The 12,449-nt window shown below is 41.3% G+C and overlaps 1 protein-coding gene across 3 annotated transcripts in view; it reads left to right on the forward strand.

The window, feature by feature from the left end:
• The window catches only part of CNTN4 (contactin 4), a 258,279-nt gene that overhangs the window by 26,716 nt on the left and 219,114 nt on the right, over nucleotides 1-12,449 (forward strand). For all 3 annotated transcript variants that reach the window (XM_046900033.1, XM_414435.8, XM_025154515.3), the window contains exon 2: nucleotides 6,783-6,827. The gene's annotated coding sequence lies outside the window, so the exon portion shown is untranslated. The remainder of the gene's footprint in view (nucleotides 1-6,782; nucleotides 6,828-12,449) is intronic.

Raw genomic sequence — 12,449 nt, forward strand, 5'->3', positions numbered from 1 at the left:
GGGCAGGGGGATTTGTGGCTAATCCTAATCTTTTATTTCATTTTTTCCTAATTTTCCCTGAAAATAATACCATTTATTCATGATGCCGCTGCAATAATTGAACCAGTGGAAGGAGAGGAAGAAGAAGGCTACCCATATAAATTAGTACTTGAGACCTCTTCTGTTTTGATAGATCCCAAGGCTGGGTAGCTCAGCTTGTTCTACTGTTCCTATGAAGAGGGCTTGCTATCGCTAGGATGCAGACGAATAGTTTTCTGTGCTTCTGAATTTGGGCTGATTATGTTACAGCAAACTTTCTCCCTTTCCCCCCTCCAGTCATAGCCTAGTGACTCTGAGCGAATACACTGATTAAATTCCCTGTTCTTCTGCATGGAGTTCCTGCAGGATTGGGAAGTTAAACAGGCAAAGAGGCAGGCTGCGTGCTGGAAGTAAAGCCTTCATGGTCCTTTACTGCTTCTGCTTAGATTTGAGAAATCAAGTTATCAAATCAGTTTAAAGGGAATGCTTTACTACTGATGTTGCGTCTCATTTCAGGTACGTTCAGTCTTTGTTGAGTTACTTCCACTAGCCTCCCTGGTTTTTTTCCCTTCCTGTTGGGTCTGTAGCTGGCACTCGCCTTTATTTGCTGTCTGCTGCTACAAAATACTGACATTTTCAGATGCATCAATTAGCTTCATTCTGTAAATGATAGTTTAGAAGGAACTTCACATGCAACCTTTGGTTGTCTAAGATCAGCTCTCTGTTATTCAGTATTCTGTGATTCCTTTGGAAGAACATCCGGCTGAGGTATAATTTCATAGCATAGATTTCTGATTAGTGATGGAATTGCACCGGCCCAGAAATCCTGAATGCTGTCTCCTGAGAAGTGAGATTTATTGTACTGTAGTCACTAATGACATCTTCTGCACTTTGGAAACTTCTGTGAGGCTTCTGCTGTTGCTGTGTACCATCAATTTTATTATTACGTTTACTTGCTTTTCTTGCTATGTACTGCTTAGAGCAGAGTCGAAAAAAAGATAAATGTATTTCAATAGTTCTCTGCTGTATATTAAGAGTGCAAATGATTGACTGTTCACTTATCAGTTTCCTACTCTGCAAACTCGGTGTGTTTGTGTGTGTTTTAGTTGGCTCTTGAAGTCAAGGTGGCTTTTGGCACTGTTGCTAGTTGTCCCCAGTGGCATTCAGGACTTGCTAAATTGATTGCGTGAATCAATCTTTAAAACAGCAGCTCTGTTCAGTTACAATTTGGCGTCTCCAAAAGGAAGAGGCTTCTCCTCAAGGCAGAGGAAGGAGAAGGGCTTCCTCAGGTGCCCCTGCTTAGGGCTCTTGCTCCCCCGACCTGACAGCCTCCCAGAGGAGGAGCAGTGCATTCTTCCCCTGCTTTGCAGTCTTTACAAATGGATGTACACCATCCCACTGTTCCCCAAGGTTTCACTGAGAGCAGTGGATTAAAACTGAAGAAATTCTCTGTGTTGAGGTTCTGAAAATGGGACGTGCTCATCCAACCTCGTAGGCTTGATTGCTTTTGTAGGCAGCTGGTAGGTCTTTCTGTTCATGTAAGGTTGTTCCATGCTGGTTGAATTAAGCCACATAAAGTCATCCTGTTCAAACTGTTGCTTTTTGTTGCAAGAGAATGGGGGTCGGGCTCCAGGAGAATGTGTGTTTATGTAGTTGGTTTGGGTATGCTCAACTTCCAAGCCCTGCACTGCCTTCGTGTATCTGTGTGCTGTGACCCAGTTAGGTAACGTGGCAGTTCGTATAAGAAACCAACCTAGAAAGAAAAAGACCTTGTTTTTGGAGAACATGGTATTGAGGGAGTATGTGGGCAATCTGAAATGTCTTCTGGTTTGCAAGGACAGGGAACAAATTAAAAAGGAAAAACAAACAATTTAACGGTGATGGAGCTGTAGCTTCAGCAAGGATAGACTGTGGGCGTGCATCCATTTTATCTCACTGTAGAAGATTATTCCTCAACACACAGGGTCACAAAATCTCACACTTGTGAGCATTAGAAGATAATCTTGCTGAAAGTTTAAAATGTATCACCAGCAGCAAATATTTAAGGCTTTCATTTACAGCAATCAGGGGACTATGTGAATACCTGCCTTAGCTTGCAAATAAACACTAAATTGTCAGCTCAAATAAAAACAGAATGGTAAAACATGCCAAGTGGAAATCAACAATCAAGTGCTAATTATTACAGGTTATGTAGATAGTAATTACTTCAGTTACTTATGTGGTTTTTTTTACTGACCTTTTTTGCTTGGTATTTTGTAATTGGTGACAAGTGATTAGAGGCATTTCCTTATCAGACTTCTGATTTTGGCTTCTGGCACTGCAATCCTGGTCAGAAAAGATTTAATATAAGAGTGATAGGAGCAAGAAATGAAGGGGAACTAATGGTCCACTCCCTTCTCTGCTAGCATAGACTGTTAACTTCAACTTGCTCCTTCATGCAAAGAATCACTCAGATATGACATTGAACAATATCCTTTCTGCTGTGCCCTTCAGCTGGCTCAGGCTTCTGGCCAGGTGCAGCTGCACAAGTCACCAAGTGGAGACTGGAAAAGAAATACAGAAACTGAAGGGAACTTTTATGGTTTTGCAAAGCCTCAATGTTTCACAAGCTGTTGGTTTGAGTCTGGGACAGAGCTGGGACAGATGCGTGCTGGTGGCAGTGTGGGTTGCTCGTGCCCTCTCTGTGCCCTGGGGAGACACATCAGGGCACAGGCTTAGGCTTGGGTCTTGAACAGCCTTAAAGATGCATGTGAGATCTTGACATCTCATTCAAAATTAAAACTACAAACCTGTAGCTTACATGGTGATGAATAAAAATATGGTTGTTAGCAAGGAGTTGGTACAGCCCACCCCCTTCTGTTGCTTGGAAAAGGAGAAGCAGAAGACTGGGAAGGAGAAGCTACGTAACTTGGTAATGAGATACCACATGCATAAAACTGGCTGTATCTACAGTGATTTTCCCCTTTGTCATCAAAGCCTGACATGTTCTGTTAGATAACCTTTGTTAAGTGGCTGGATTGATGCACTGTACACAAATGAGCACAGGATCTCCTAATCAGCAATTTGGAGAGACGAGAGCATCTCTCAGACGATGCAAAACAACTGCACGCCTTTCATTACTTGGCATTTAAAGTGGAAAGAAGGGTGATGGTCACGTCCTCCGCCGTCAGTGCGGTCTCCTGGAGTTATCCTGGGCTTTTTAACAATACATGAGCTATTCACCTGTATTTCCACATGGAAAAAATACCTTTGAAAGAGCATCTGTACATGCATGTGCTTGCTCCCTTTGTCTGGTCAGAAAACAGTGTATTCTGAGCATATTCTGATGGAGTAGAGAGGCCTGTTATGAGTAACAGACAATTTCAAGGGTTATGCAGCTTAGAGGTGCAATTTGTGAACCAGTTGCTGAATCACTGTGAGATTTCTTCTACGATCTCTGAAGAATTCTGTTGTCTAAAGACTATTATCAATATGCAGTCATGCAGGTCAATGTTCTTTTCATTTGTGAAGCAAATGGCATCAAATTGCCTTTTAAAGCCTAGAAATCCAATAGAAGTGTGTGTGCTCTTCTCCACTTGGTGAGATAAAGGTTTTCTGTTACTTAAAAATAACAATTTGAAATGTTAAATTTTCTTTTTTTTTCTTATAATAAACTACATGAGATCTCTATTTTGGTGGCGTTTTACTTTGAAGTTAAACCAGTCAAACCCTGGGAGAGCTTTGATGGTGATTAGGCTTTTCTATTATTATTATTATTATTATTATTATTTTTTTTTTGCATGAGATAGATCCAGTTGGAGAATGCTCCTGCTGACTTGCTGAACTATGTCTAAATGCACAGGAAATGTTTACAGGGCAAATGAATACTGGATTTGTATTCCAGCTTTGGAAAACTCTCTTCTGTTTAGCTCCTGTCATCAAAGTGTTGTATTGATGTCATCAATATTGTTGTATTGATATGTCTGACTTGAGGAATAGGAAGCAAGGTGAGGATTGGGATGTTGCTGAGGAAGGGCTGCATCTTCCATCAGCTGCAGCTGGTGACTGTGGCTGGATGAAGCATGGCTTCCTTGGTGCTCTCTTTGTTGGCCCTTTTGCTCTTCATCTATGGACATAAGTTCTGAGATGGTGGTACTTCAGGGTTAATGTCCTCTAGTTTTGAGAGGGCAGCTGAGGCAGAGTAGGGCAGCAGTGGGTCGGTGGTTGTCAGGTTTGCTTTGGTAAACATACTCCAGGTGCAGGGGTAGAGAAAGCAATGTGAGAAATCACAGTGAGCTTCATCTTTCTTCATTGAGACTGAGAGGGCTGCTGAAAGTGAATATAAGCAAGGAAGGGATCAGAAGCATTTGATTATTTAATAACCTGTGTTAATAAGCGCAGAGGCTAGCAGGTTTGCAGTTCTCACATTTTTTAGCTTACGGTGAAGTGAAGAATGTTGTGTTTATAGAAGGAGCAAGTAGTAAATATGGAAGATGTGGAAACAGGACAAGATTGGGCTGCTGGGTTGATGGTAGTGCAGAACAGTGCCTGAGCAGACGAGTCGTGTGAACACCAGCACAGAGCAGAGCTGGGATGAAAAAAAAGATGAAAAATCAGCAAACGAGTTGTACGTTTGAAATGAACAAAGGACAACTTTGTTTGGGGATTCGGAGCCCGATGCCTCAGCAACATTCTTGCCACTGACCAGGGTTGGTTCTTGCCCGCAGAAATATAACCCTTCCTATGTACTCTTATCTTGCATAAGCATTCTGGGGATGGATGCTCTCAGAATGTCAGCATTTGCATAATATGCTGATTGAGCTCCCAGGTGTGAAACACACCTCAGCTTTCTGTGGGACGGCTTCTTTCAGCTATCTCAGTGCCACTGTAAACTTGGAGTGTGATGTGAGGATGTCTGCTGGCAGCAGATGAGATCAGCTCTTCAGGCTTTCATCAGTTCCCCCTGTTGCCAGCTCCCAAAAAACTGTCTTTACCTGAAAAAGCAAGTTTGGGGTGTGATTATATAGTATTTCTGTGAAATAAAGATGGAAAATAGAAATAGAGGCACCACTTTAAGTGATTTTTTCCTTGAAGTATGTGCTGCTCTTTTACAGAAAATCAGGGTTGTGTAAACCTGAATTTCTTCTGAGGCTTTTTGGAAGTCTTAGCTTTCAGAACGAGTGGAGTGGTGGCTGGGGAGCCACATTAAAAGAGGGTTGTTGCTTTTTTCCTTCGGAGACAATTTCATATCTCCATTCTGAAGTTCCTCTCCAAGCCTTCTGTTGACGAGGGATGCAGACAAACCTGGAGCTGCTAAATGCAGTTGCTGGTGTGCTGCCTTCCATAGTGTCACCTAAGGGAGAGTGCTGTTGGCTCCCCTTGGTGCCTGTTCCCATCCATTCTTCACCTGAATTGCACTGTGTGTTTGAATTGATGGGAAGCAATGGGATGCAATGGCCAGCCCTCTCCTGAGCTGTGGGAGGCTTTGTATTTAGCAGAATTGCCTGGGCACCGTTGAATGTTTGCTGGTAACGTAGTTTAAATGCTTTAGCATTTCAAGCCTGGGAATCTGGGTTCAGTGCTGCTTGTGAGGATAAAGTACAATTACTTTAATCAGTCTCAAACGCATGACTACAAAGAGCAGTGTTCAGTTTCTTGCAAAATCACTAAGGGATGAAATGCTGTACCGAATGTAAAGCATCCTGGATTTGCTTATTCCTGGTTTTTGAGTTAATATCACTCCACCAGTGGAAACTGTTGTAAGAAATTGTCCCCAGAAGCATTTCTGTTGTTGGAAGCTAAAACTTCTGAAGGCTGTGACCGTGCAGGTGCTGTTGGTTTAATCTGGTTTAATTAGAAGGTATAGTGTATGCTTCTTTAACTGGAGTCACCTGTTGTACTGAAGTTATCAGTATCCAAAGCACTATGTGGGCATACAGGAGGTCGGCTGTCCTGCTTGAGTGAGCACCTGACGTGAGAGCTCCTACAGAAGCAATCAGCAGCAGGTGTAGTAGTTGGTACATGTGCTGGGGTTGTGGGGGAAGAGAAAAATGATCTGATCCAGAGTCTCCCACACGAGCACCATAAAAAGCCCTGGCTCAATTGTGCACGCAGGCGTGACAGGGCTTTAAAAAACAAAACACAAGTGCAGTTCTGAAGGTCGTGTGACAGGTGTTTTGTAAGAAACCTCCTTTCTGCTTTGGCGCAGTGCCTTATGAGCTGAGGGACTCCTCAGAGATGGGTTGGCAAGCCTAGAGAAAATGAGAGTTTTAAAAGCAAAAACTGGAGAGCTTTTATTGTCCTGAGCAGTGAGGGATGGATACTTTGGAATCTAAAAATACTTTGGTCATTAGGGTTATCTGATGGTGGTGCTGGGACTCCTTGGGAAGTGGCTCTGGGATTTGGGTGGATCTACTGATGTGTAGCAGGGGTGGGGGAACAGCTGGGGGCTTCTGCACCTGTTGGAGGTGTGATTCATGGGAGGTGCTGTAGCAAGCTGAAAGTTTATTGGCCCTTAGTGGATTAATCAGGATTGAAGAAACAAGGAGTTGCTGAATCCTCAGTACCACATTTGGTGTCTGTAGGGAGCACTAGGCTCCTGGGGGGGATCCTTGTGTGCACGGTGAACTGGTGTAAAGAGTGCCCATCCAGCACACTACGTTGTCTGGAGGTACTTAAATAATCAAAGATGGCCTCTTTGCAAAATTAGTTAACATGGATAAGGATGAATTTAATGACTTAAAGCAACAGTATAACTAACTTTCCCTGTGTATTACTTCTTTCAGGTATTGGAACTTTGACTGAAGAGTACGTATCATGCACTGGAGAAGGTAATCATTCTTTAATACCAATTATGATTTGCTGATACTGTTTTTTATGGTCTTGAAGTAATTATGTTGGATGTCTGCATCTTTGTGTTGTTTGTGCCTTAGACTAAGCAGTGTATCCCTGTGTTTCTCAGTGCACTGACGATGGTTTTTGTTTAAATGGCTGTTGGAAGTCTTCATTTGAGTTCTTTAGGATATACACTGCTTTTAGGGGATCTTATATTGGAAGTTTTATAGAAAAGATGCAGCAGTTCGCCTTCAGAAAACTGTAGATGTGGTGCTGTTAGAAACATCGTGCATGACTTAAAGAAGGATCCATTTACAAAATGGGATTGATGTCTCGGAGTGCTTCCTGTTTTGTCTTTGTTTGTTGTTATGAGACTTTCAAAGTTGGTGTTTAGTTGATCATTGAATGATCATCTCTGAAGATGAGCTATCAAAAGAAACTCTGAATAAAATAATAAAAACTTCTTTTATCTCTGAAACTCAAATTTATCTTAATGGTATCTGCACTTGAAAGTCCAAATGAATCAACATTGCTTGCTGAGGTGGGTTTTTCCTGTATGTCCTGAAATGCCCTTGTTCTCTCTAGAATAGCACTGAAGTATTGAACGTGTTTTCTTTTGTGTCCCTGCTATGTTGCCTTTGCTCCTCAACATTGGGCTTTCATGTGGTTGATCTCCACAGATAAAATTTCTACCACAGTTGAACATACTTTTGAAGATGAACTACATTGTTATCATCAGAAAAAAGAGCAGAACCCAGCCAGAGTTCACAATAAAATATTTGAAAATGTGTTTTTTCTTCTTAGTTGTAGGTGTTCTTGATCTGTCTGTTGGGAGGGGTCCTAAATGCCTTATCAATTAATTTCTTGATTCTTTTTCTTGGAGTAATTGAGATGCATCTCCTTGTGCTGGGTGTTGCCTACAGCATACACTGAATTACTGCTTTTTAGATTTAGTAAAATATTCTTATTCAGCATGGTCCTTAAATTTGCCAAGCTGTCTGTGTGAGATGTTCAAAGACAGCGTGATAAATGTTGTGATATCACATTCTGGTGGTTTGAAAGGCAAAGCTTATTTCTTAGTATTAAAGATAACTTTGAATAATGGTCTTCTTATGTCTTTGGTCAGTACTGTTAAACTCTGAGCCCTTTCTCAGATGACTTCTTGTTTCCAGTTTCCTCATAGTAAGCAGATGCTGGTGCCCATTGCCTTTGGAAGGTGCTATCAACCTGTAGATGAAAAGTACTTGTGAAGAGTCGGGCAATCTTGATTAATTGAGCCTCAATAAGAAGTGCAGGATCAGATCTAGTGATATTATTTTGAGACTGCAGGCTTGGGTTCTTCATTCCAGATCCCTTTTACGTGTCTGTTGGATAGTGAGAGTGAAGGACTGGAGGATACAGCTATATGCATACAAGTAATGGCTTGTGAACAGTGCCACCGCTACAGACACAAGAAGGGAAATTACTTAATGTGTACACCTTTTACTATTTTGTAAACACCTCTCATTAGCAATGTAATCAGAATGTATTAAGTACCTCAATTCTCTGATGTAACCTGTGTGGAATACATAGTGAAGTACTATTTAAAAAATAAGAGGATAAGTGGGACTTCTGGCTAGCAGCATACCTTGAACTGGTGTGCTTCTTTCAAAGACCTAAGCAAAGCATATTTTTTAGGAAAGTGGGACGTGTCACACACGTGTCTGCTATTGACACAAGTACCTTCAATGGGGACCATAAATTTAAGGTGTTTTGCACCTTGTGGTTCTACAGGAGGGTAGGATTTCCTAGTCTGTGCTATTAAGCAGTGCATGCTTCTTGCTGAGGCGTAAGCAAGGCATAGAAGAAGTGAAGTTTCAGGCTTGTTTTCTGGTCTGTTTGGGAAATAAAAACTGGATGATTTCTGAAGTTGAAAGAAAATGTTTGTGTGTTTTAGTAGTGTAATAAATACTACTTTACCTGTAAGGTAATTAAAACTGCTACAGGCAAATGGTCATCCTATAAAGCTTGTAGCAGCTGTGCATTGTTTTCATCCACCAGACTTACAGTGTATTTTAATTAGAAATGTGACCATCAGGCATAGTCTGCAGTTGTGCTGCAGAAATGTCCTTTTCTGTGTAGGGATGCTGAATGTGCTGGGCAGTAGTTCAAGGAATGGAAGTTACAAGGGATGTGATTTCTGTCTTACAGTCTGCATAGCAGTTAATTATGGCATGGCTTAAAATGAAGGCTTTTCTACCACTGACATTCAGCATCCAACTGGTAGTTTCGTGTTTGCCATGTGTGAATGTTTCTCAGAGCTGTTGGCTGCTTGAATCAGAACTGCCACTCGTTCCATTTGGAAACCTGTTCATCTGGAAGTGCTGTGGGTCATGAGCAGGTGGATTACCCAGACAAGGGCTTGCTGGGTCTAATTTTGAGATTGTTCCTTCAAATACAGGAGTTGTCTCTGTTCTCCAGGCATCCCTTGGCTTTTTAATGTTATAGGAAAACAATTATCCTTGTTCCTTGGGCTCCTTATTGCCAGGATGTCTCGCCACTGATTCCTTCTTCTACTTATACCAAGTCCTGCTGTGTCCTTTCCTCTCAATTATCTCCTGGCTTTCTTTCTGTACAGTTGCTTTCTTCTCTCTGATAGCCCTCAACCACTCCATTGTGTTTCTGATGTCACATTACTCTCTTCTACTTGGAAAGCCTGAAAAACTTAGGATGGGATCAATCGTTCTTAAGTAACTTGAAATAGTATATGAGCAAAATTGCTGGTTTATGATGGATTTAGTGGTGCCTTTTGGACGACAAGCTGTCTTGAAATTGCGCCCCAGTTCACCAGTTGTACAGCAGAATGAAATGACAACTTTCTGATGTGTGTAAGTTCTTGTAAGGAAGCTTTTCTCTTGAGCCTTTTTACTTCTTTCCTATGTAACAGTAATGAGTACTCATGACTTCACTTTTCTTCATAAGATGATGATGAATACAAAAGCACCAATCAGATAGTTAGGAAGTAAAGCCCAAAGTGTATAGTAAAGTAATGCTAAGGCATGGGTGCCTGGCAATGTCTTTTGCCTATTTTTGGTTGCCTATGAACTGACCTTTCTGCAGCCTCTATGTAGGTTAGGAACAGAAATAGCCTCCTGATAGTTGCTGGAGTCCCCTATAATTGCAGAATGTTGTTTTTTTTTTTCCAGTGTTTCAAGGTTGGTGTATATTTATAGGCTGGTGTTGCTGTTTATCCTCCGGGTTTTAGATTTTCCTTTCTTCTGTCTCTTTTTAACTTCTTGCAATGCTGTAGTCAGGTTAGCTTAAGCGTAGAGGCACAGTATATTGTGAGGATGCTTCCAGAACTGCTAAAAGACTGAGCATTCAAATGAATAGAAAATAGTGTTTGAGTCTGAAGACAGAGGTGTCTGAGATAAACTACTTCTGTTTAATAACAAAAGGTAGAGTGCCTTTAACCAACAACCATCTAGGTAGCTGCTATCAGAAGCACTACTTAAAAGGAATGAGGAAGTGTCTTAAGGAGGGATTGCTATATTGAAAAATAAACTGCTGAATCACTGGAAGCAATGGAATCTTAGAGGCTCTGCAAAAGTAAAATGGCTGCTGTAATTCAATTAAAATCACAGTAGGATTTGTTGTTTGAGATGGTGCATCCGTCATCCTGTATCCTGATGGCTGAAGCCTCGAGGGATGCTTAAGTGAGTGCAGTGCTCCTGAAAAATGCTGGAGTGACAGTTCTGGCCAACATGATCCTCTGTTTACGCAGACATCTGCGTTTTCCTCAGCATACCTCTTGAGTCTGGGCTGCTGTACGGGCTTTGTGCAGTTGGCATTTTGCAGTAGATTACTAATCTGAATCAAGTGTCAGTTTATCCTGCAAGCAGGAAGAGGAATGCCATGTAGCTTCTGGTGGATAAATAATCAATTGTTAACAAGATAATGTTGAAGATAGCTGGTTCAATGACGTTTATAGTATTTATTTTACAGAGACCGTGGATGTAGGCTGGAGCTTTAAAATCAGAAGCAACTTTTTACTCCTTTCAGAATTTCCTTGAAGAAAGCAATTTAGGCTAGTGAACTCATGCTAGAATGCATTAGTTTAAAAGGCAGAGAATAGCTCCTCATAGGACCTGCACCAGTTTGTGTTGCTTGCAGATCATGTCTGTCTGCCTCCTTGGGATGGAAGAACTACAGATTCATTCGCTGTTCTTACCCTGATAAGTAATTTTCAGGCTCTCTATCTTTATACTCTTTTTTTTGGTAGTCAACCAGGGCAAAAAGCAGTAGTGAGCTACAGGACCTTTTTCAGAGGGAGAATTTCTTCAGCTCAAGTGGTTTGATCAGTTTCAAAAGTGAACATGAAAGAGCTTGCTCAGGTGTTCTCTGAATATAACCACGCAGAAGCCCTCTAAGGCAGCAAAGTTGAAAGCAGAACCTGTGTTTTGAATGAAGATGGCTGTTGTAATTACAAATATTAGAAGTCATTTCTGGGCTTTTAGTATAAGGAGAGTTTGAAGCAGCCTTCTGGCAGGTATGCAGTATGCTGAAGTGTGAGTGGATAAGCCCCAGCTCCAGCAGGACAGCTGTAGTGGTCCTTCCCCAACTGTCATGCAATGGCAACACATGTACACAGTAAACGTTAAATGGATTGGTAGAAGGGATGCTTGATCTCTGATTTTCTAACCCAGCTTTCCATGCTTTCCATGCTTCTTGAGGTTGCATTGAAAAGAAGGCTTGGGGTAAGTGGAGTTCTCCTTGCAGAGCAGGAGGAAGTCCTGTGTGCTCCGCTGGATGGATGTGTATGGGCAGAGCAGCTTCATTCTGGGTCTGTAATTCGGAATAGTTGTGCCTGTTCTTGGTTACAAGGACTGAGAACAGAGCTGCGAAGCGTAGGTTTTATTTTAGATTTTGCATGACTTGTTTCAATGTGTGGTTGTGGTGTTTGAGGGTCTGAGTGATGTGTCAGCTTGAGTGCCCTCAGCTTACTTCATCAGTGACATCCACGTAGAAAACAGAAAAGGACTGAAAGACAAGAAGAAATCAGGTTTTAGTTGAGTATCACTTGTGATCATGTTGAATTGCACAATTTACTGTTCTTTTTCGGTAAGTAAAAAAAAAAGTTTCTTGCTACAGGTGATACAACAGGTACGATGATGGTTTTTACTGTTACTGAAATGGTTTCTTTGCTTTCAAATCTTTTGTTAATTGTTTGAAATGTCTTGAATGTGCCCTTAGCAAATTTCAATTGCATCAATTAACATTTAGGAAATTCATATCAGGCTATTAGAATATTAAACATTTACTTTAGAAATGTAAATGAAGTGCACCAAGTTTGCATCTCACGTGCCCCTTGACCCATACAGTCATTAGGCAAAAAATGCTTGAGACAGCAAATGGTGTTTTGATACTGAAATGATAACATAGGAACTGACTGCAGTCATCTTTAATACTGTACCAGTTTAAGTTCTCTGCTCAAATCCATTATGCAGCCCATTTGGAAGAGGAGACGTCTCTGGCTAGAAATTAAAGTCAAGGCCAAGGCAATATTTGGATGAGATAACAGGAGTTCCTTTTAGTGCATCTTTGTGCTTTTCCTCTTCTTTAAGATTTGATTTCTAAGG

Source organism: Gallus gallus, chromosome 12 (assembly GCF_016699485.2).
Source record: "Gallus gallus isolate bGalGal1 chromosome 12, bGalGal1.mat.broiler.GRCg7b, whole genome shotgun sequence".
NCBI classification, from domain to species: Eukaryota; Metazoa; Chordata; class Aves; order Galliformes; family Phasianidae; genus Gallus; species Gallus gallus.